This window comes from Mus caroli, unplaced genomic scaffold, assembly GCF_978045245.1.
Source record: "Mus caroli unplaced genomic scaffold, Mus_caroli_1 scaffold_1, whole genome shotgun sequence".
In the NCBI taxonomy this organism is placed as follows: Eukaryota; Metazoa; Chordata; class Mammalia; order Rodentia; family Muridae; genus Mus; species Mus caroli.
The window spans coordinates 107,338,109-107,360,322 of record NW_028227256.1 but is presented as its reverse complement, the minus strand read 5'-3'; the positions used below and the strand labels follow the sequence as shown (position 1 = coordinate 107,360,322).

At 37.8% G+C, this 22,214-nt stretch overlaps 1 pseudogene; it reads right to left on the bottom strand.

Moving 5' to 3' along the window:
* Positions 1–17,125, bottom strand: part of LOC110295898 (AMMECR1-like protein pseudogene) — an 83,954-nt pseudogene extending 66,829 nt beyond the window's left edge.
* Positions 17,126–22,214: the final 5,089 nt, after the last annotated feature.

The following is a 22,214-nucleotide window of genomic DNA, read 5'->3' as shown; positions in this document are numbered from 1 at the left end:
CAGTAGTGGTGGTCTGATTGTGACCTTGGCTGTGTCAACTCTCCTGGGGTACAAGTTTTCTCTGGGCACAATTGGGGTGCAGAGGGCTATGGCACAGAGTCAGCTCCTGGGCCCAGAATGAAACTGCATGAAGTAACTCTTAACTAGGTCATTTTCATTGTATCTACCTTGACATTCTCTTTCTTCATACTATGATGTTAATGCATAAAACTTCTGAACCATAAACAAACTCCCAATTTAATACTTTCTTTTATAAGACTTGTCACAGTTATGGTGTCTCTTCATAATCAAGCCTCACAAAGCTAAGCTTAAAAGAAACTAAAGAAAAATTCATGCAATGAATGAAGCTGAAATGTGATGAAGATGTATTGGAACAAGGAAGAGAACTTCAAGCTCTTTAAATAGCAGATCTTAGCACTTTCAGCAACTTGGTATGGCTTCATAATGAAAAACATGAGAAATGGGTTGTGGAATCTCCCTTCTTGCCTAAGGAAAGCTCATGTGTGACAGTATATGAGAGTGATGTCCATGTATGAAGGTACACTCTTTATTCCACTTACCAACAGGCTGTTATTTAAACTTTTCATCTCCTCTATTTATATCTCTAAATAAATGGAGAATTTGTCTCCATTTTATATTCTGGTGCTCCCTTTTCCCTCTCCAGTACCTTAGACATAGAGTAAATCCCAAGATTATAGTTGAGTTTTCCATTGTCATCCATATGCTACTGGCCTAATAGTCCTGAATGTTACAGGACTTAAGGGGTTGTGGAATCTGCCTCTAAGATCACAGAATGTTACTGATGCAAGGCTGTGTGTGTGTGTGTGTGTGTTTGTCAAAAGTCCTTTAGTGTTAGTTGTACCTTCCAATATTCCTTAGTGTTCCATGTTTCAGGATTTTTCCCTGTGTTTATATAGCTGGGTAATCAACATATAAAAAATGTTGTTGTGGGATATTTGAACATATTGTGAATCTCAAGATATCTTTGTTCACTGGAAAATCTTGTGTCTAACTGTGGTCTGACTCAGCTTTACCACACACCTTTAACCATTTGGCAAGAATACAGGCAGACCAATAGTACACACCTTTACTCAAAAACAATGAACGTAGAGACAATTAGTATAAGGAAACTTGTTTGAAAGTGATGTTTAATTGAGCAACAGACATACAAGTGCATGACAAATCAGAGAAATACTTGACAGTGTTAGTATTTGGCCAACTCTAAAGAGAATAAAGAAAAAAAGGAAGGTACTTAGGAGAATAATGAACAGGAAAAGAGAGAGATGGAAGAAAAAGGCTGTTTACCAGGAAAGTTTCACAGAAACAGATGGAAGATAGAACAAGACATAGAATGAGTATACAGAAGATTAGAACATATTTCCAAAGTTAGTATGCATTCCAGTCAGAAATTTAGTGAAGCTAGATTGATTAAGTCAGCTTGGAGAGGAGTTTGAGTCAGAACAGCTGAGTTCAGTCAACCACCAAGAGCTCAGAAACCACTAAATGTGGTAAGCTTATTCAGCAGCAAGTCTCAGATGCTGAAAACATTCTAAGCCTAGATGAGATTGTGCTTGTATTGAATCTAGAAAATGCCATGGCTAAGCCTAGTTTTTCTGACAGAGGCAGTAAGCCTCCAAGTTGACAATTATCTGCAGCAAATAAATGTTAGTGTAGCAAACAAATATGTAAAATTCCTTTTATTTTATACATTGATAGATTTTAGACTGTGGTTGAACTGCTACATTCATATAGGCATAAAATAATGGTACTTCTCTCAAAAGGAGCCTATGAGAATGAAGAGGTGATTCTATAATATCATCACAACAAAACATCACATAGCATTTCTGCATATGTGCCTACCTCGTAAAGAATGGTTGGCTTCTTTATAGATCCGTGGCTAAGAATTAAGCCCTTGTTACTTGAGCTTTCTAGGTGATTATCAGATACATATTTCAGAATTGATTTGTTTTCATTGTTTTTAATGGCTGAGTATTCCATTGTATAAATGTACCAAATTTTCTGTATCCATTCATTTGTTGAGGGACATCTGGCTTCTTTCCAGGTTCCATCTCTTATAAATAAGGCTGCTATGAATATAGTGAAACAACTGTCCTTATTACATGTTGGAGCATCTTCTAGGTATATGCCCAGGAGTGGTATAGCTGGGTCCTCTGGTAGTCCAATTTTTTGAGGTAGTACAATTGTTCAATTTTTTGAGGAATCACTATACTGATTTCCAGAGTTGTTGTACCAGCTTGCATTCCCACCAACAATGGAGAAGTGTTCCTCTTTCTTCACATACTCTCTAGAATCTGCTGTCACGTGAGTTTTTGATCTTAGCCATTCTAACTGATGGAAGGTTGAAACTCAGGGTTGTTTTGATTTGCATTTCCCTGATGACTAAAGATGTTGAGCATTTTTTAGGTGCTTCTCGGTCATTAGCTATTCCTTGGTTGAGAATTCTTTGTTTAGCTCTGTACCCCAGTTTTAATAGGGTTATTTGGTTCTCTGGAGCCTAACTTCTTGAGATCTTTGTATATATTGGATATTAGCCCTCTATTGGATGTAGGGTTGGCAAAGATCTTTTCTCAATCTGTTTGTTGCTGTTTTGGCCTATTGAAAGTGCCCTTTGCCTTACAGAAGCTTTGTAATTTTATGAGGTCCCATTTGTCAATTCTTGATCTTGGAGCATAAGCTATTGGTGTTCAGTTCAGGAAATTTTCCTCTGTGCCCATGTGTTCAAGGCTTTTTATGAAATTCTTAGGCAAATGGATAGAACTAGAAAATACCATCCTGAGTGAGGCAACTCAATCACAAAAGAAAACACATAGTATACACTCACCGATAAGTGGATATTAGCCCAGTAGAGTGAAATAACCAAGATACAATTCACAGGCCAAATGAAGCTCATGAAGAAGGTAGACCAAAGTATATAGTTTGGTACTTCTTAGAAGGGGAGGGGGCAAAATACCCATGGGAGGAGATACAGAGATAAACTGTGGAACAGAGATTGAAGGAAAGACCATCCAGAGAGTGCCCCACCTCTGGATTCATCCCACGTACAGTAACCAAACCCTGACACTATTGTGGATTCCAACAAGTGCTTGCTGATAGGAGCCTGATATAGCTATCTCCTGAGAGGCTCTACCAGTCCCTGATAAATACAGAGGTGGATGCTCTCAGCCAACCATTGAACTGAATACAATGTCCCCAATGGAGGAGCTAGAGAAAGGACCCAAGGAGCTGAAAGAGGTTGCAGCCTCATAGGAGGAACAACAATATGAACCAACTGGTACTCCCAGAGTTTCCAGGGACTAAATCGCCAACAAAAGAGTACACACAGAGGGATCCATGGCTCCAGCTGCATATGTAGCAGAGGATGGCCTTGTTGGACATCAATGGGAGGAGAGACCTTTGTCCTGAAGAAGCTCAATGCCCTGTGCAAGGCAATACCAAGACAGGGAAGTAGGAGTGGGTGGGTTGGTGAGCTGGGGGAGGGAGGATGGAAGGAGGTTTTCAAATGGGTAACACTTTATTTCTTTTGTTTTTTGCATGACTCAAACCTATTGTGGGGCCTTAAATATAAACTATGACTATTACATCCAACAATATTTTTCTACTAAAAACTTGCTATATCCTGTATCAAGTTAAAGTTGTAGTTCAATTTCTGTAGAATTTTGATTATATCTTACTGTGCTGGTTATTCTTGGTTGTCAACTCGACTACACATGGAATTAACTAAAACCCAGAAATGGAGGACATACCCACGATGGCTTTTTGCTTAATTTTAAGTAGGAAGATCTACTTCTAGTCCACATTGTTGAAGTGGGAAGACACACTTAGAGCCGTTTTTTTTTTTTTTTTTGAGTTGGGAAAAGACATACCTTTAATCCAGATTATTTGATCTGGGAAAATCATTTATTATATGCACTACAAATTCTGCTGGAAGCATATATTAGGACATAAAAGACAGAAGCTTTAATTTTAGTCTGCTTGCTCTTCTTACCTTGACAACAAATTCATTCCTTCTCTGAGTTTAGATCCTGAGATTGTTAGGATTACAGAATTTACTAAAGACCAGCTGAGATATCCAGCTTTGTTAGACTGAGAACCTATTATATTCTTGTACATTCTATCAAAACCAGCCTGTATGTAATTTTACTATATCCTATATATGTGTCTGTATGTGTGTGTGTGTGTTTATGTGTATGCATATATGTTTATAATGAGATTGTTCCAGGGTTGTTTTGTGTACTATTTTAAAATTTTATAATTTTCTATTTTCTGCCAACATAACAGATTTCTGTTTAACTATATTCATCAAGTCCTATGGGAGAGGGCTAAACCATAAGCCAGATTTCTATAGTTTAAGAAATAGACTTTATGGGCTGGAGAGATGGTTCAGCCGTTAAAGGCCAGGCTCACAACCAAAAATATAAGAAATAGACTTTATATTCCTCACCTCATATCAATATATTAAAATAAAACATTATTAATATACTCTTCATGTGTTTTGAATGTTTTGTTCCCTATTCTAAGGAAGAATGAAGTATCTACACTTTGGTCTTCCTTCTTCTTGATTTGGAGTGGGTGGGTAGGGGAGCAGGGCAAGGGGAGGGTATAGGGAACTTTCATGATAGCATTTGAAATGTAAATAAAGAAAATATTTAATAATAAATAAAAATACTCTTTAAATAAATTATGTTTTTAAGTTAAATTTAATAAATATGTCCAAATAAAATTAATAAAACAAAATTTGAAATACATATGTATTTAACACTACTACTTTATCTTGAAATATAGTTATTTATTCATAGAGTATAAAGTGAGTGTTTTATATCTAAATTGCTTATAAATAATCATAATTCAGAAATGGGGGACAATGTTTGATTATTCTTACTTAAGGGAAACATCTATCAGACCCTAAGAATTTCAACTTCCTAAGAATTCTCCCTAAGAAACTCCCAGAGATTTTACTCACCAATTCCCATTTTCACTCACAGCTCTCTGCCCAACACCACTTTGCTATTTCCATACACAACCTTATCTTATCTCCCTAATAATTTCAACTGTTCTTCATAATGTTATGCAAAGTTGTTCTCTATGCCCTAATCAAATATGTATATTTTGTGCCTTCAAAACTAGATTCCGTGTGGTTTTTTATTGTATCTTGGGTATTCTGAGCTTCTGGGCTAATATCCATTTATCAGTGAGTGCATAAGAAGCACAAGAAGAAGGAAGACTAAAGTGTGGATACTTTGATACTTGTTAGAAGGGGAAACAAAATACCCATGGAAGGAGTTACACAGAGAAAGTGTGGAACAGAGACTGAAGGAAAGACATTCCAGAGAGTGCCCCCCCTGGGGATCCATCCCATATACAGTCACCAAACCCAGACACCATTGTAGATGCCAACAAGTGCTTGCTCACAGGAGCCTGATATAGCTGTCTCCTGAGAGACTGTACCAGTGCTGGATAAATACAGAGGTGGATGCTCTCAGGCAACCATTGGACTGACCACAATATCCCTGATGGAGAATCTAGAGAAAGGACTCAAGGAACTGAAGGAACTTGCAACTCCTTAGGAGGAAAAACAATATGAACCAACTGGCATCCCCAGAGCTCCCAAGGACTAAACCACTAACCAAAGAATATACATTGTGGGAATCATGGCTCCAGCTGCATATGTAGCAGAGGATGACCTAGTCAGTCATCAATGGGTGGAGAGGTCCTTGATCCTGTGAAGGCGCTATGCCCAGTGTAAAGGAATGCCAGAGCCAGAAAGCTGGAGTGGGTGGGTTGTTGAAGAGGGGGAAGAGTGGGAATAGGGGGTATTTGAGGAAAACCCAGGAAAGGGATAACATTAGAAATGTAAATAAAGAAAATATCTAATAAAAAAAAACTACCCACAAGTCTATTTTATGGGACTTAGAATGCCACTTTATACTTCTAATTAAGAAAATAACTAACACTCTGCTCAACTATATAATAACTGCATCTGTATCACTCTCTACATATTTAACCAAACATAAGATTTTCATATTGTACCAGTGCAAAGTTTCAATATTGTGGTGAATATAACTTTAAGAATCACAGATGATTCTTCAGTAGGAACTGATAATTATACAGGGATTGTGAATCAAATCTTACACAATAATTCCTGTTCCTAGTATAGTATTTTATTTCTCTCTATAAATATCATGGTCTTGGCCTCTACTATAAACATGTTTTCAGCATTCTCATCTTTCAAACTTCTACTAAAATAGTTCAAAAAGCTAGAGTATCAAGCGCTCCCATACTTCTTACAAAACTGAAAAACACATGGTCAAGTGTAGCATAGAGATAATCCCACTTCTGCTACATATTTCTCTTTTATTTCTGTTGTTGGGATAAGATACCATGACAAAAACAGCTACAATGAAATGGGGTTTTAATACAGCCTATAATTTCAGATTGCAATCCATCATAGTAGTGTTAGTCAAAACAAGAAACAAACAAATAAGGGGCTGGTGAGATGGCTCAGTGGGTAAGAGCACCCGACTGCTCTTCCGAAGATCCGGAGTTCAAATCCCAGCAAACACATGGTGGCTCACAACCATCTGTCACGAGATCTGACTCCCTCTTCTGGAGTGTCTGAAGACAGCTACAGTGTACTTACATATAATAAATAAATAAATCTTAAAAAAAAAGAAACAAATATTCACACTGAATTCACAGTCCAGTAATGTGTACATGCCTGATTTCTTGCTGTCAGCTTGATTCATCCACTTTTAGATAATTTAGAACTTCATTCCTAGGAAGTGATATAGTTCACTTTGTTCCCACTGTAATTATTTAAATCAAGACAGCCCTCTCCACATGTGCAAAAAAGTCAACCCAATATGGACAGTTATGTATTGATATTCTTTTTTCTGATGATTAATTATATGAATATGCACTTGTGTTGGAGGAAATCCCAAAATAGAATTAATTGAGACAAACTTGATTGACATTTCAGAGATATTCTCATTTGTAATAGAGTAGAGAACTTGCTGTACTACACAATAGTTACTGTCTACAGGTTCGTTCATAAGAGTTTTATGTATTCTACTCTAGGGCTGTAGACTTCATGTGTGTCCTCACATTTGTCAATTTTATTAGATTTCTGAGGAACAATTCCTGAAACATTGGTATTATTGTATTCAAAGAAGCAGTTGCATAGATTTGTCTCATGATTCACTTACAATAGCTGATATCTAAGCTCATTGCATATCATAGGTGAAAATAAAATTCCCAGATTTAGAATTTTCTTGTTTATAATTTGTACCGACTTTCACTTCATTGGTTTTTTTTTTTTTTTTTAGTTTGCTTATTTTAGGGTACCTTAAAAATATAGTCCAGGATGACCCTGAAATAATCATTTTGTTACCTTTGCTTCCCAAGTTCTTGAAGTACAGTTATCTTCCACTATCCTTGGGTTATAGTCATTACAAAGTGACATACATACATGTGAAGATTTAAAAGGCAAATACCAAGAAATGTACATTTAAACAAACACTGATCACTTTGCACTGCCTTTTCTCATTTCCTGTGTCAAAGCTTCTTTTGGTATAACTTCTCAAATTTTGGCATCTTTTAAGATTACTTCTCAACCTCAGATTTCAATACTTTTATGATAAAATGTCTAGGTTGAGTTGAAAGTCAATTTGTCAATACTTTTCCTGATCTTAGTGCATTTCTTTTTTTCTATATTAGAAAAATATTAGTCAATTTTCTTTAACTAGATTCTCATTAATCCTTCTTTTCATCTAGTTGTACTTTTAAATATTAAACATTTTGGTGCTGTTTTAAATTCACTTTTCTTTCTTCGCTGTACTTCATAATTATTGAGTTTAAGTAATTCTAATTTCTGAATATTTAAGTTATTTCTATTCTGCTAATAAGTCTGAACATTCACATTTTAAAGCAGATATTGGATGTGTCAATTATATTATTTTGTTTTTGTAAATTCACTAACTTTACATTTATGTCAATTTGAACTGTATTTGATTATGTCTCAAAGATCATATGTATATAAGCTGTTTAAATATCATTGTATAACAATTGCAACACCCAAGCCACCTAAAACTGATGAATTTTGATTTTATTTTACCTTTCACAGTAAGGACAATGTGTAAATTTTTATTTTCATTTTAAAATTAATTTGTATTATTTCAGGAGCCTCTGAACTTCTCTAACCATTCTCTTACAAAGTTGTTCAATAGTCAGTACTAGAGGTGTAGTTTTATTAGCCAATGCTACCAATTGTTCTTATAATTTACTCAACACTTCATGTTATATTATTGGAAACTAGTAAAAGTTTTGGGTCATCACTTTCGTCATATTAACCTGTACATTATCATTCACTGTATATTATTAATAGAATATTGTTGTAATTTGTAGGCTCACATAAGTTGCTTTAATTATTCTTTTTCCATATTGATACTTCACAAATATTTTAAAAAGCACAAAAATATTAGAAATAAAAGTGAGTCTTTGAAACTTATTAAAAAAATAACTGCATAAAAAGATTGTTTGACTTCAAAAGTTGGATGTGCTTATTTTTAAAAGAACCTACTTATGCACTCATATATCAACATGAGAAGATCAACACACTTGTGAACTGGAAGGAAGAAGCAGTAAAGGTAAGAAGTGACCTAGGGTATTATACATTGAGAGTACATGTTCTTTATCACCTAACTGGATATGTTTTGTCTGCTGTGCATTTCAATTAATTTCTTTCTTCTCTAAGATTGACAATTTGTCTCATACTTTGAGACTGTTTCTTTCATCCTCAATGTCTTATCCAAAGCTGTTTTAACCCTGCTGAGTTTCTTTCGGTTTTTCAGATTGCACTATTAACATATGACCCATTGCACTTCTCTTCTGGTACTGCATCAATTTAGGAACTTTCTCCTGGGATATATTTAAATACCTCATGATAAGGCCACCAGGAGAAGAAATTATTCCAAAAGTGTTTATAGATGTGAAAACCCTTGCCTAATGCAATCTTAGGCTGCCAAGAGAGAAAAGCATATCTTAATATGTGCTTGGCATACAGTTACAGAAACCCTGCCAAACAAGCTTAATTTTGTGTGAACCTCAAGACTTTTTCTGTGAAACAGCACTTCTTCTGCTGCTTACTATAAAATGAAATGTGCCTCTTAGGTTCAGAGGCTATTATTCACTGTGCTTTGCCTTTTGCATCTGAAGAAATTGAAACTATTTTACATTCTAGCTACTGAAATAAGTTTGCTGAACTCTGTAGTATTTATTTGAAGATGCAGACAGCATTTTTCCTGTTATGCTGATTTGAGGGTAGTTGACTGCACATATTGAGATTTTATTAAGGAGCTTGCTTAATGCATGCTGTGCTAAATAAAATAGGAAGTGACTGTTCAATTTAGCCAATTAGTGGTCAGTCTCATTTTAGTAAACACTAAGGGCCCCAAAATATCCACGTTAAATCTTATCACAATGGCATTGGAGAGAAAGGTCATCAAATACACCGTTGAATAAAATCTAAACGTTCATAATACATTAAAATTATGCAGACATAATAGTTTTTCTAGGGCTCAAGTGGATTTAAATCAATGTAAAATGGCATACATATCACAAATTGATTTAATATTTTTGTGTACAATTATGTGTGTGACTTTTGATTTCTGAGATTAATTAGTATATGTGGTCAAATGCAATAGTTCGTGTACTGACTAATAATGATCAAAATATTATTCTCATAATACATTTGTTTGGTCTTCAATTATTAATGGTAAAATGTACAGTATATTTACTCTATGTAAAATTTTAAGCCAAATGCACTTGGGAGATATATCATTCATGACTTTTACAGAAGCTAAAGTTCTAGAGAGTTTTAAACCTGAAGTTACAGAGTCAAAAATTTGTGAAAGAAACTGAGTCTAATTTTGGTGGTAAGGCATAACCAAGCTCAAGTAAAATATTTTGAAAACTTTTTGGAGTTCTGGATAGTCATGAAAGTAATTCAACCCTAATTGGAAAGGAACATACAGCTTACCAGGGTAGGCACATGCTTGAGACAAAAAGAATTTGAACCTAGAAAAGAAATATGCTTAAGTCTCTCAACATTATGATTCTTTGGGTAATAGCTGTTATTATTCGTTTAACAGTGGATTATAAAAAAATGAAGGAATTTCCTGAAATTAAACTATGTTATTCAATCTCACTTATATTTTTGAAGCTGTTATTGATTTAAAAAGTACATGGAATGTACCATATTTCCTACATCCCACCAGCTTAAAAATGTTGAATTATCCTAGTTCATAGTTTTATTAAATTAAGTTTTCTTCAATGATATTATGTAAAAAACATTTAAGAGTTTAAAAAACTGACTTTCTGAACATCAACAAAAGCAAAATCATTTGCCTCCATGGTTAAAGTGTTGCAGGGAGAAACCACAGCACCTTTGCACTTGTGGTACAAATGGATAAGAGATTTTTCTTTTGGTTATTCCAATTTCAGTTACAGAATAGGTGGGGAATGCATTTATTATGCTCTAAAATCCCTGGGTTATGCCTTTCAATGACTGTGACATATCCAGGTTTACATCTCTGTCCCCATTTCTCTGATGAGAACAGACTGATAAATCAGCTTGTGCTCTTCATCTGCAAACTAGAGCCAAATGAAGAGAGCCATGTGCATTTCTCCCCATCTTCTGATGGGAGAGATGTGTGACTATTTCCAGATCTCCACTTCTCAGAGTGGAGAAGCTCCATCCATTCTATACATTTCTTTTCTCTGACACTGTCATTCCTAAAATAGTTTCTTCATACTATGATAAATCTTTCTTTGCTTGTCACCAAAAGTAGAATATCTGTGAGTTATAAGCAAAGGTGGTGTATGTTTCTCTCTCTGATGATAAACTTTGTATTAAAGTCAGAGTGAATGAAGTCTTCATTACAAACAATTTTACTTCATGAAATAGAACATTTTAATTTCAATGACTGGAACTGTAAGTAGACAATGCATATTAATTTGCTTTGGTTTATTATAAGATATTGTTCATGTATTAATGAACATTTTTGTACATTTTAATTTGAGCATAATATTTAAAATTTTACTTTAAAAAACATCTGGGTGGGAGGGAAGACATTATAAACTTTGTTGTCTACTTTGCTGATCTCCCAGGGTTTCATAAAGCTTTTCTTGAAGATTGTCACACAGATGGTTATCTCAAATGAGTTGTACAGACACACAAACCCACATAAATACACACACATGAGCAAATTCATATGGATACACGATAGAAAATTTTGAGAAGTGAATTTGAGTAAATAGGGGGCTCAGGAAGGTAGGGTGTAAGTGGTCAGTTCAAGATACAATGTTCAGCATCCTTAATCATCAGGGAAATGCAAATGAAAGCAACCCTGAGATTCCACCTCACACCAGTCAGAATGGCTAAGATCAAAAACTCCGGTGACAGCAGATACTGGCGAGGATGTGGAGAAAGAGGAATACTCCTCCACTGTTAGTGGGATTACAAGCTTGTACAGCCACTCTGGAAATCAGTCTGGTGGTTCCTCAGAAAATTGGACATATTACTACCAGAGGATCCAGCAATACCTCTCCTGGGCATATATCCAGATGATGTTCCTACTGGTAAGAAGGAAACATGCTCCACTATGTTCATAGAAGCCTTATTTATAATAGCCAGAAGCTGGAAAGAACCCAGATGCCCCTCAACAGAGGAATGGATACAGAAAATATGGTACATTTACACAATGGAGTACTACTCAGCTATTAGAAGAATGAATTTATGAAATTTCTAGGCAAATGGATGGACCTGGAGGGCATCATCCTGAATGACGTAACCCAATCACAAAAGAACTCACATGATATGTACTCACTGATAAGTGAATATTAGCCCAGAAACTGATAATACCCAAGATATAAGATACAATCTGCAAAATACATGAAACTCAAGAAGAACTAAGACCAAAATGTGGACACTTTGCCCCTTCTTAGAATTGGGAACAAAACACCCATGGAAGGAGTTACCGAGACAAAGTTTTGAGCTGAGACAAAAGGATGGACCATCTAGAGACTGCCATATCCGGAGATCCATCCCATAATCAGCCTCCAAACGCTGACACCATTGCTTACACTAGCAAGATTTTGCTGAAAGTACCCAGATAGAGCTGTCTCTTGTGAGACTATGCTCGGGCCTAGCAAACACAGAAGTGGATGCTCACAGTCAGCTATTGGATGGATCACAGGGCCCCCAATGGAGGAGCTAGAGAAAGTACCCAAGGAGCTAAAGGAGTCTGCAACCCTATAGGTGTAACAACAATATTAACTAACCAATTACCCCCCCGCACCCCCCCCCCCCTGCAGAGCTCGTGTTCTAGCTGCATATGTATCAGAAGAATGCCTAATGGGCCATCATTGGAAGAAGAGGCCCATCAGTCTTACAAACTTTATATGCCTCAGTACAGGGGAACTCCAGGGCCAAGAAGTGGGAGTGGGGGGGGGGGAGGAAAGTGGGGGGGTGTATGGGGGGACTTTTGGGATAGCATTAGAAATGTAAATGAAGAAAATACCTAATAAAAAGGAAAGAAAGAAAGAAAGAAAGAAAGAAAGAAAGAAAGAAAGAAAGAAAGAAAGAAAGAAAGTTGTCAATTAATTAAAAAAAGTGAATATGTACATCTCCCCATCAAATCAATCAACTATAGAAGTGTATACCAATATGCTTAAGCCATGCTTCAAATGTGGTGGCATGAAGAAATACCTGAGACTTAAAATTCTCATCTTCATAAATAAGATTGGTATTTTTCTCAGAGAAGTTTTGAAGACCAGATTTCCTTTCTTCATGTAAGAAGGCTGATACAATGACAGCTTGTGCTTTCAGAGGGAAAAAAAATACTGCAGGTGACTGGAACTTAAACTTTTCAAACTCTCCAATAAATTTCTGGAATTGTAAGTTATTTAATTAAGGCATTATTTTCTAGTAACAGTACATAAAACACTGAGTTCTGGTGTTCTAATACTCTGCATTAAGTTCCCTAAGATAAACATGTTATTTATTTATGATGCTATTTATAGTTTTAGTGTTGTTAAAAATTGATCGTAGGCAGTAAAATTTCAGATTCTAATCCTGATCTCTATAAATCTATCTTTTTTCTTTCTTAATTTTTTCCTTTGTTTTTCTCCCTTGCTTTCTTTCCTTCTTTCCTTTCTTCTTTCTTTCTTTCTTTCTTTCTTTCTTTCTTTCTTTCTTTCTTTCTTTCTTTCTTTCTTTCTTTCTTTCTTTCTTTCTCTCTCTTTCTTTCTTTCTTTCTTTCTTCCTTTCTTTCTTTCTTTCTTTCATTCTTCTCTCTCTCTCTCTTTCTTTTATATGTACATATGTGTATCAATGTATTGATATATGCATATAAGCGTAGGTACCTGCAAAGGACAGAACAGATCATTGCTTGGCCTTGAGCTAGAGTCATGGGTTCTGGTGAACCTTTTAATACAGGTTTTAGAAACTGCTAAGGAAACACTTAAGGCTATTTAATTACAAATTTGATAAAAAATAAAATTATAAATATTTGTACTATAAAAATAAATATCACTAAAAACCCCAAAGTCTAATATATAAATCTCTTTACCAACTATTTCAGTACTTCTTTTCTTCCTGACAGATTGTAAAAATCAAGCTTTCCTAATATACATCATTGTGTATCCTCAAACCATAAATGTAACTATACAATAGATTATGATATAAATCAAACTAACAGAAATTCCAAACTAGTTTGGAAGGGTTATTATTAATACTTAGTAAGCATATAGTCCATTCTATTTGTTATAAAAAATATTATCAATGTACCACTATGTTATCATCAAACATATTCTCTCTAAAAGAAATACAGTTACATGAGCTCATATAAGTAATTAGCTTATATTTAGAGATTGGAATTTTTTGTGAGGGATGTTTTTCTTCAAACAAAAAGCTAAATGAAGTTAAGCTGGAGAAAATTCTTATTTAAATAAAGAAATGATAGTTTGCTGGCAAAAGGGATGTTGAGAAAAAATAGAAACAACATTTAAAGCTCACATGCAGATCTACAATTACTTAGTTTCTGTATTTAAGTATTATTAAAAATTTTGTAAAAATTAATAATGAACTAAGCTTACTGATAGTAAAGACAAGACAATAAAATGCTTAGCTGTTTGAAGATGGGGAAGAAGGATTGAAGAAGTCAAAGACTTCAAAGACACCACAAGAAAACATATGGAATTAACTCATAGAGACTGACTGAGACTGAACTGACAAACAGAAAGCATGCATGGGACAGACCTAGGCCCTTGGCACATATGTAAGAGTTATGCAGCTCTGAGTTTATATGACTCTGAATAGCAGATGAACGGTCTGTCTCTAACTCTCTCGCCTCCCTTTGCATCCCTTTCCTTAAACTGGACTGCCTTGCATAGGCAAAATAGGAGAAGATGAACCCAGTTTTACTGCAACGTGATATGCCAAGGCAGGTTGATATCCTTGGAAGCCCTTCCTTTTCTGAGAAGAAAGGGAGGGCAAGAGAATAGGAATTGGAAGGAATATGAGAAAAAGAAACTGAGAGGAGATAAGGGAGAGGAAGATATAATTGAGATGTAAAGTAAATGAAGAATTTAAAAAGTAATTCAAATACATTTTTAATTATTAAAAATAACTAGCCCAAATTAGAGAAGTGTGCAAAATAAAATCAATTATTTGTAACTTTTTATTAATTATTTTATTTACATACATCCCAAATGTTCCCCAACTTGCCATTCAATTATTTTATTTACATACATCCCATCCAAACTCTCAGTCAACCCTGACAGAGTTTTTCTCTCCTCCCACATCCTATTCATTTCCAAGAAAGTTTCCCTCATGCCCCCACCCTGGGACATCAATTTTCTACAAGATTAGTCTCATCTTCTCCCACTGAGACGTATGTGCCTGGAACCTCCGACCATAGTTGGTGGCTCAGTCTCTAGGAACTCCCAGGGTTCCAGGTTAGTTGACACTGTTCATCTTCCTATTGGGTTGCTATCCCTATCAGTTCCTTCAGTCCTTCCACTAACCCTTCTATAGGGGTCTCTGACCTCTGTTCAGTGCTTGGCTATGAGTATTTGTATCTGTCTTAGAGAGCTGGTGGTTAGAGCCTTTCAGAGACAGCCATTCTAGGCTACGCAATGCAATCACAATAGGATTGGTGCCTGTCGTGCGATGGATCCCAAGTTGGGCCAATCACTGCATGGTTTTTCTTCTGTCTCTGCTCCATTTTTGTCCCTTGCATTTCTTTTAGATAGTAGCAATTTTGAGTCAAAAATTTTGTAGGGGGTTGGTTTCCATATTTCTCCACTGGGGGTCCTATTTGACTACTGGAGGTCATCTCTTTAGGTCTCATATGTTCCCATTTCAGCTAAGATCACCCGCACTGAGTCCTGGTACCTTCCCCATTCCAGGGATCTGGGACTTCTTAGAAATTTCCCCCAACCTCCACCGAATGCTGCTGCATATTTCCATTCATTCTTCTGGCCATGAGGCCTCTCTCTTTTCTCTCCCCATACCAGATCTTGCCCCTCCCCGCATCTCCCCTCGCACTGTCACTCTGGTCCCTCCTTCCCTCTGGCTCCTATGATATTTTATTCCCACTTCTAAGGAGGATTTAAAAATCCTTAGCTGGGTCATTCTTCTTTTTTTGTCTGTTTGTTTTTTGGGTATTTTCTTTGTTTTGTTTTGTTGTTGTTGTTTCGAGACAGGGTTTCTCTGTATAGCCGCTGTCCTGGAACTCACTTTGTAGACCAGGCTGGCCTTGAACTCAGAAATCTGCCTGCCTCTGCCTTCCAAATGCTGGGATCAAGGGCGTTTGCCTCCTCCACTTGGCTGGGTCTTCCTTCTTATTTATTCCTGATATAAGCAAAGTACTCCACTCTGCCAGTAGGTGGCCCTGGTCTGGCAACTGAAGGGCCAAAGTTGGCAGAGACAAAAGGGCAGTAGCCTTTGCTGCTACATCTACTTTCTAATTGACTTTTGCTGCCATAGTAGTTGCCTTTTGATGGCCAGGGTAATGAATAATTGCCAACTTCATAGGTAGCCAGAAGCCTTATAATAAGTCTAAAATTTCTTATTTGTTTTTGATAGTCTGCTTATTCTGTAAGCAATCCCCTCTCTTGATATATGGCTCCAAGCTCAGAGACTGGTGAATGACAGGGCACTATAAGCTAATCCTGGCTGATACACTCACTCAGGACCTGCTCCATCACATCCACCAGAAAACTCACTTGGATACAAAGAAAACAGAAAATCACATTCAACATGTGAAATTAAAGTTTATTCATCTAAATTCTTTGGTAGAATAAATTACTTCCAAGTGCCTCACCTGCAAGCTTACAAGAACATACAATTAGGCCAAAGAAAAGGCTTCATGCAGGGAGGCGCCAAACTGATTGCCTATTTGGATATGAATTTCACTGTGGTAAAACCAGTAAAATATGGCTACAGGTATTTATTAGTACTTATAGATACTTTTTCAGTATGGACTGAGGCCTTTCCTACCAAACATGAATTGGTGCAGACAGTGATCAAGAAGATACTAGAAGATGTCCTTCCTAGGTATGATATGCCAGCCTTGAGCTCTGACAATGGGTCTGCCTTTGCTAAGGCCATTGCAGCAGATTGAAAATTACATTGTGCCTATAGGCCCCAAAGTTCAGGAAAGATAGAGATGAATAAAACTCTAAAAGAAACCCTTAACAAATTGACAATGAAAACTGGAGGGCACAGGGTGGCTCTTCTCCCCTTTACACTCTATAGGGTCAGGAACACATCAGATATGCTAACTAAATTTACTGATAGATAAGTTCTTTTTTCTCTTAAGACTCTTACCCATACCCAGAAGAAGCTGTGGCCCCAGTTAAGGTGATTTAGGAGGCTGATACTCTTCCTACCCTGCACAACTATTAGCCTGGTGATCGGGAGTTCTTCAAGGGACATCAAAGGCAATTCTTAGAACTATATTGGAAAGGACCATACATGGTTGTTCTGACCACTACCACAGCCCTCAAAGAGGATGAGATGTCTACCTTGATTCATCAGACTCATGTTAGCCTAGCCAAACCTCATCCAGACCTGGACAACATCACACCCAATGCATCCAAAAATGACAACCCTCTAAATCTTCTGTGTTCTTAGGTTTCTTTCTTGTTTGAGTTACAGCTTGGGGAGCCCCCTCCAAGACACCAACCCACATCAGCCCAGGATCATGACATGGATCCTAAGTGAAGCATCCACTAGAATAATTTTCACCCAATTAAATAAGATAACCCCCTTCATTAATTGATTCTCATCTCACTTTCAATCTCCTATCATTACTTGGGAATAGAAAGTAGTGTCTGAAACCATTCTTGTTATGCCTGTCTGGGCCACAGAAAATATAATAAGGGCTTGAGACAAATGTAATGGGGCAGAAGGATATTTTTGCAAATCATTAAATTGTTAAACACAGGGCTTCTTTGATGGATACCACTGGTTCAAAATAACTTCATAAGGAGAGGTTGAGGCTCTGGTGTTCATCCCTATGAATTGGATATTATCTACTCTAAATCGAAAAACCCCTCCAATCCAGTAATTATGCATTTTACAGAACAAGGTACAAAGGCCAGAGATTGTGAAGTAGGGAAAACATGGTGGCTCACAATATATGATCATTCCTGCCTCTTTCCACAAGATATGGGTACTCTGTTTACTTTGAAATTAAATCTAGAGATGCTCCAGTCCACTTCTTTTGGTCTGGGACTCAGTCCAGTATTTGTCCCACCAAAACCTGCATGAAGTCTCCTTACCGCAATCCCAACGTGATTACACCCCCAAAGACTCAAATATGATATAACTAACGCGATGAGGATCTAGACCACCTTAATTTTCTGAAAGCCATTTATGAGGTCCAAAATGCTACCCATAGTGAACTCACTTCTGGTTATTGGCTATACTTAAGTGCTAAGTCACCCTACTATAATGGCATTGCTTATAATGCTTCAATAATTGAACCTTCAGAAGTTAACTACTATAGATGCCAATAAACTTACCCTTAGTCACATTACTTTACAGGGAAAAGTACTATGCATGAGCCAACATGTACCCCAAAGATATTCTCACCTTTGTACTCAGACTGTTCTTTGGGTCTAATCATAATGGTTACTAGGTAATTCCCCAAGAAAATGCCTGGTGGGCCTGCTCAATTGTCCTAACTCTAACATGGAGGCTCTTAACACCTCCTCTGACTTCTTTGTCCTAGTCAAGCTGTTCCCTAGGATAACTTACTATTTTAGAGAATTTGTTCTCAACCACTTCACTCCAAACCCTCAAACAAGATTTAAGAGAGAATCCCTTACAGCCATCATTTTGTCCTTTCTCTCAGGCATTGGTAGAGCAGGAACTATAGGAACAGGGGTCACTGTTTTGGCATTACAAGGTGCCCACAAATGCACCTAATGAGAGGCCATCAATGGAGTTGTACAAAGATTACAAAAAGTGACAGCCCTAGAAAAGGGCTTGTCTATAGCTGAAGTAGTTTTGCAAAATCATAGAGGCTTAGACTTGGTCTTCCTACAACAAGGAGAGCTCTGTGTAGCCCTAGGAGAAGAATGTTGTGTATATACAGATTTCTCAAGACCTGTAAGAGAAAAAAATCATTGCTAAATTGAGAAAGCCATTCCAAGATAGGCAGCTAGAAAGAGAACAGTCTATGGGATGGGATGGAAGTTCCTCTGGTTAGCTATTCTAGTATCATCTGTGGCTGGCCCACTGATTATATTACTCCTGTTACTTAATTTTAGACTACACATCCTCAGTAAGTTATTTAGCCTTGTAAAGAACTAAGTTAATATTGTATAACTTATGATTCTTAGTTCTCATTATCAACTATTAAATCTTGACACCATGGTAACTACTGAGGTCCTATGATTGGGCCTTCTTGTGTACTTGTGACAGGGGGAATGAAGGACTCAGCCTAGATAAATCTATTCTATGTTCAGACCCCATCTTATCTCCAGTTTGTCCTTAATTTGAACTTAGTAACTAGATAAACCATAGCTTGTTCCAGAAACTAAGGCCCTCCCCTAAACAACAGTCAGTCCACCCTAGTAATTGGAAAAGCCAAGTGTCATGTTCTGGCCAAATGACTTAAGTTAACCACAATACATATTAATAATATATAACAAAGTTAATGGTGTTACCTAAAATTTTGGTGAAAGCTATGTTTTCTAAAATGTCAATCAATCATGTTACTGCCAAGATGAAAAGCTATCTTGCTTAAACTGAGTTAAAGGCAAGGCTGACCCCATCTCAAGATGCTTCCACACTCATCCCCTGGGTTAGAGAGGTGAGAGAAGCCTGAGTTATATCTTGAATGAAGACACTTTGGTTTTGCATAGGAGTTGGATTCCTGGTAGTCTCCCTGTACCCTGTAGTCTGGGCATAACAAAGTTTCATTGCTTAGGAAACTATGTATACACCCTAGTTACTGTTAGACATTTGGTGACTCATCAGTGGCTCTCATTTAGAATATTATTAACTTAAAACTTATCTTGTTTCAGGGTGATAAATGAAAATTACACCTCTGTTATCTGATTCCTTGGTTTCCCAATGATGAAGCTGGTACATATCTATATGGGTACTTTGATACACATTCCTTATAAAAATATGTCACAGTGGCTTATTTCATGAATCCTTTTTTTGCTAGATAAACTTGTAAACAAAAAAGTAATTATTATAGCAGATATAATGACTGGCTAGATAGTTTCTGTGGAGAGTCGTGCAATCGCCATTATAAGATGGTGCTGGCCTCCGCTGTGCCTAACTAGTAAACAAGCCTTGTACGCAGATGTGAGAGTGAACTCACTCCTAGTCACTGCCCATGTTGGGGCATAGTAGTGGGGTGATGGGTGAGCAACAAATCAGGAGCTGACACACCATATCAGGTGCTGAAACGCCATGGCTGAGGGCTATATAAGCGACTCCATTTTCTGGGGTCGGGGTCTTCCCTCTTGAAGAAGCAATAAAGCTTTTGCCACAGAAGATTCCGTTTGTCCCGAGTGTGTTCTTGCTGGCGGGGACAAAAGCTAAGGATAAGTAGCGCCGAAGACCCGGGAACTACCATCACACTGGTGTAAGGGAGATCCCTCGTTCACGGAGCAGAACCAGAACTGCAGGACACATAAGGCTCTGTAAGGTATGTACAGTCTTGAAATTTCTCCAGAGTTAGACACCCTTTCGATTGTTTGCACGGCGATTGTACTTTCCCTTTCAGGTTCGTTTTACTTTTACCACTGGAACTACTGACTGAGTCTCAGTCGCAGTAAGGCCTGGACAGCGACCAGTATGGGAATCTCCCACTCTGTAGTAGTGGCGTTACGATCGGTCTTGAAACAGTGTGGCCTGAAAATCGCCACTAAGACTATACAGGTATTTGTCAGGGAGATAGACCGTGTGGCACCATGGTATGCTTGCTCAGGGTCATTAAATATCACCTCATGGGACAAACTGAAAGAAGATCTAGTTAGGGAACAGAAGAACAGCAAACTTAAAGCAGGGATCATGCCATTGTGAAAATTGGTAAGATCGTGCTTAACAGACAAGGATTGTCAGCAAATGGTAGAAGCGGGGCAGAAAGTTTTGGGGGAAATTCAAGACAGTCTATCAGAGGCAGAGAGGGGAGAGAGAGTAAAAGTTGAGAAGAAACAAGGTGCACTGAAGAATATAGGCCTTTCCACGGGCCTTGAGCCCGAGGAAAAGAGATATAAAGGAAAAAATGCCCTGGGAGAGATTAGAAAAAGGGATGGAAAGGGAGAGAAAAAGAAAGATCGAGCTGGAGAGGCACATAAGGAAAGGAGCTTCTACCCGCCATTAGATGAGTTCAAGGCACTAGCTGTCAGTAGCTCAGAATTGGATAAGGAACTTAGCTCCTCTGAGGAAACAGACTTAGAGGAAGAAGTGGCAGGCTATGAGGGAGAAAAGTACCAGCCAGTTGAAAGACGAGCTAATTAGTCAAAGAATAACATAAAGAAAGCAAAAGTAGCTAGAGGCAAATGTCAAATCGCTGCGCGATCTTCCAGTCTGCAACCTCTGGGTCCTAGTACACCTCCGCCCTATGTGCAAAGGTATCATTCAGATTCATTCATTTCAAAAGAGGAACAGAGAAAAGGGCAGCAAGCGTTCCCAGTCTTTGAAAGTGCCGATGGCGGACACATTCACGCCCCGGTGGAGTATATACAGATTAAAGAACTTGTGGAATCAGTCTGTAACTATGGAGTCAATGCCAACTTTACTGTGGCCCAAGTTGAAAGGCTTGCGACTCTGGCAATGACCCCCAGCGATTGGATGACCGTAGTAAAAGCGGAATTTTCTAACATGGGAATGTATTTAGAATGGAAAGCTTTGTGGCAAGACTCCTACCAAGCACAGGCAAGGGCCAATGCCAATGTTGAAGGAGACCAAGGAACATGGACTTTTGAGTTGCTTACAGGTCAGGGACAACACGCTAATAACCAGACAAATTACCATTGAGGAGCATATGCCCAGATCTCAGCTGCTGCCGTTAAGGCATGGAAGGCACTCTCTAAGAAGGGAGAGGCAAGTGGGCATTTGACCAAGATTACTCAGGGCACACAGGAGTCATTCTCAGATTTTGTGGCTAGAATGACAGAAGCGGCAGGGAGAAATTTTGGGGACCCAGAGACAGCTATGCCTTTAATTGATCTATGAACAGGATACCCAGGAATGCAGGGCGGCTATTACACCTAGAAAGAGCAAGGGTCTGCAGGACTGGTTGAAGGTTTGCCATGAGCTTGGAGGGCCACTCACTAATGCCAGCTTAGCAGCTGCCATTCTACAAGGGCAAAAACGCCCTGACACGGCTGAGCTCAAACTCTGCTATAATTGTGACAAACTGGGACACTTAAAAAAGGACTGTAGAGCCCCTGTCAAAAGGAGAGCGCCAGGACTGTGTACTAAGTGTGGGAAAGGATATCATTGGGCTAGAGATTGTCGTTCAGTCAGGGACATTCGAGGCAGGCCCCTGCAGCCAGGATTCCCTCAAGCAGTAGATAATGAGGTCATTCCAAAAAACCAGTACAGGGCCCCCAGGTCTCAGGGCCCAAAAACATATGGGGCCCCAACAGGCATAAGGTGTATT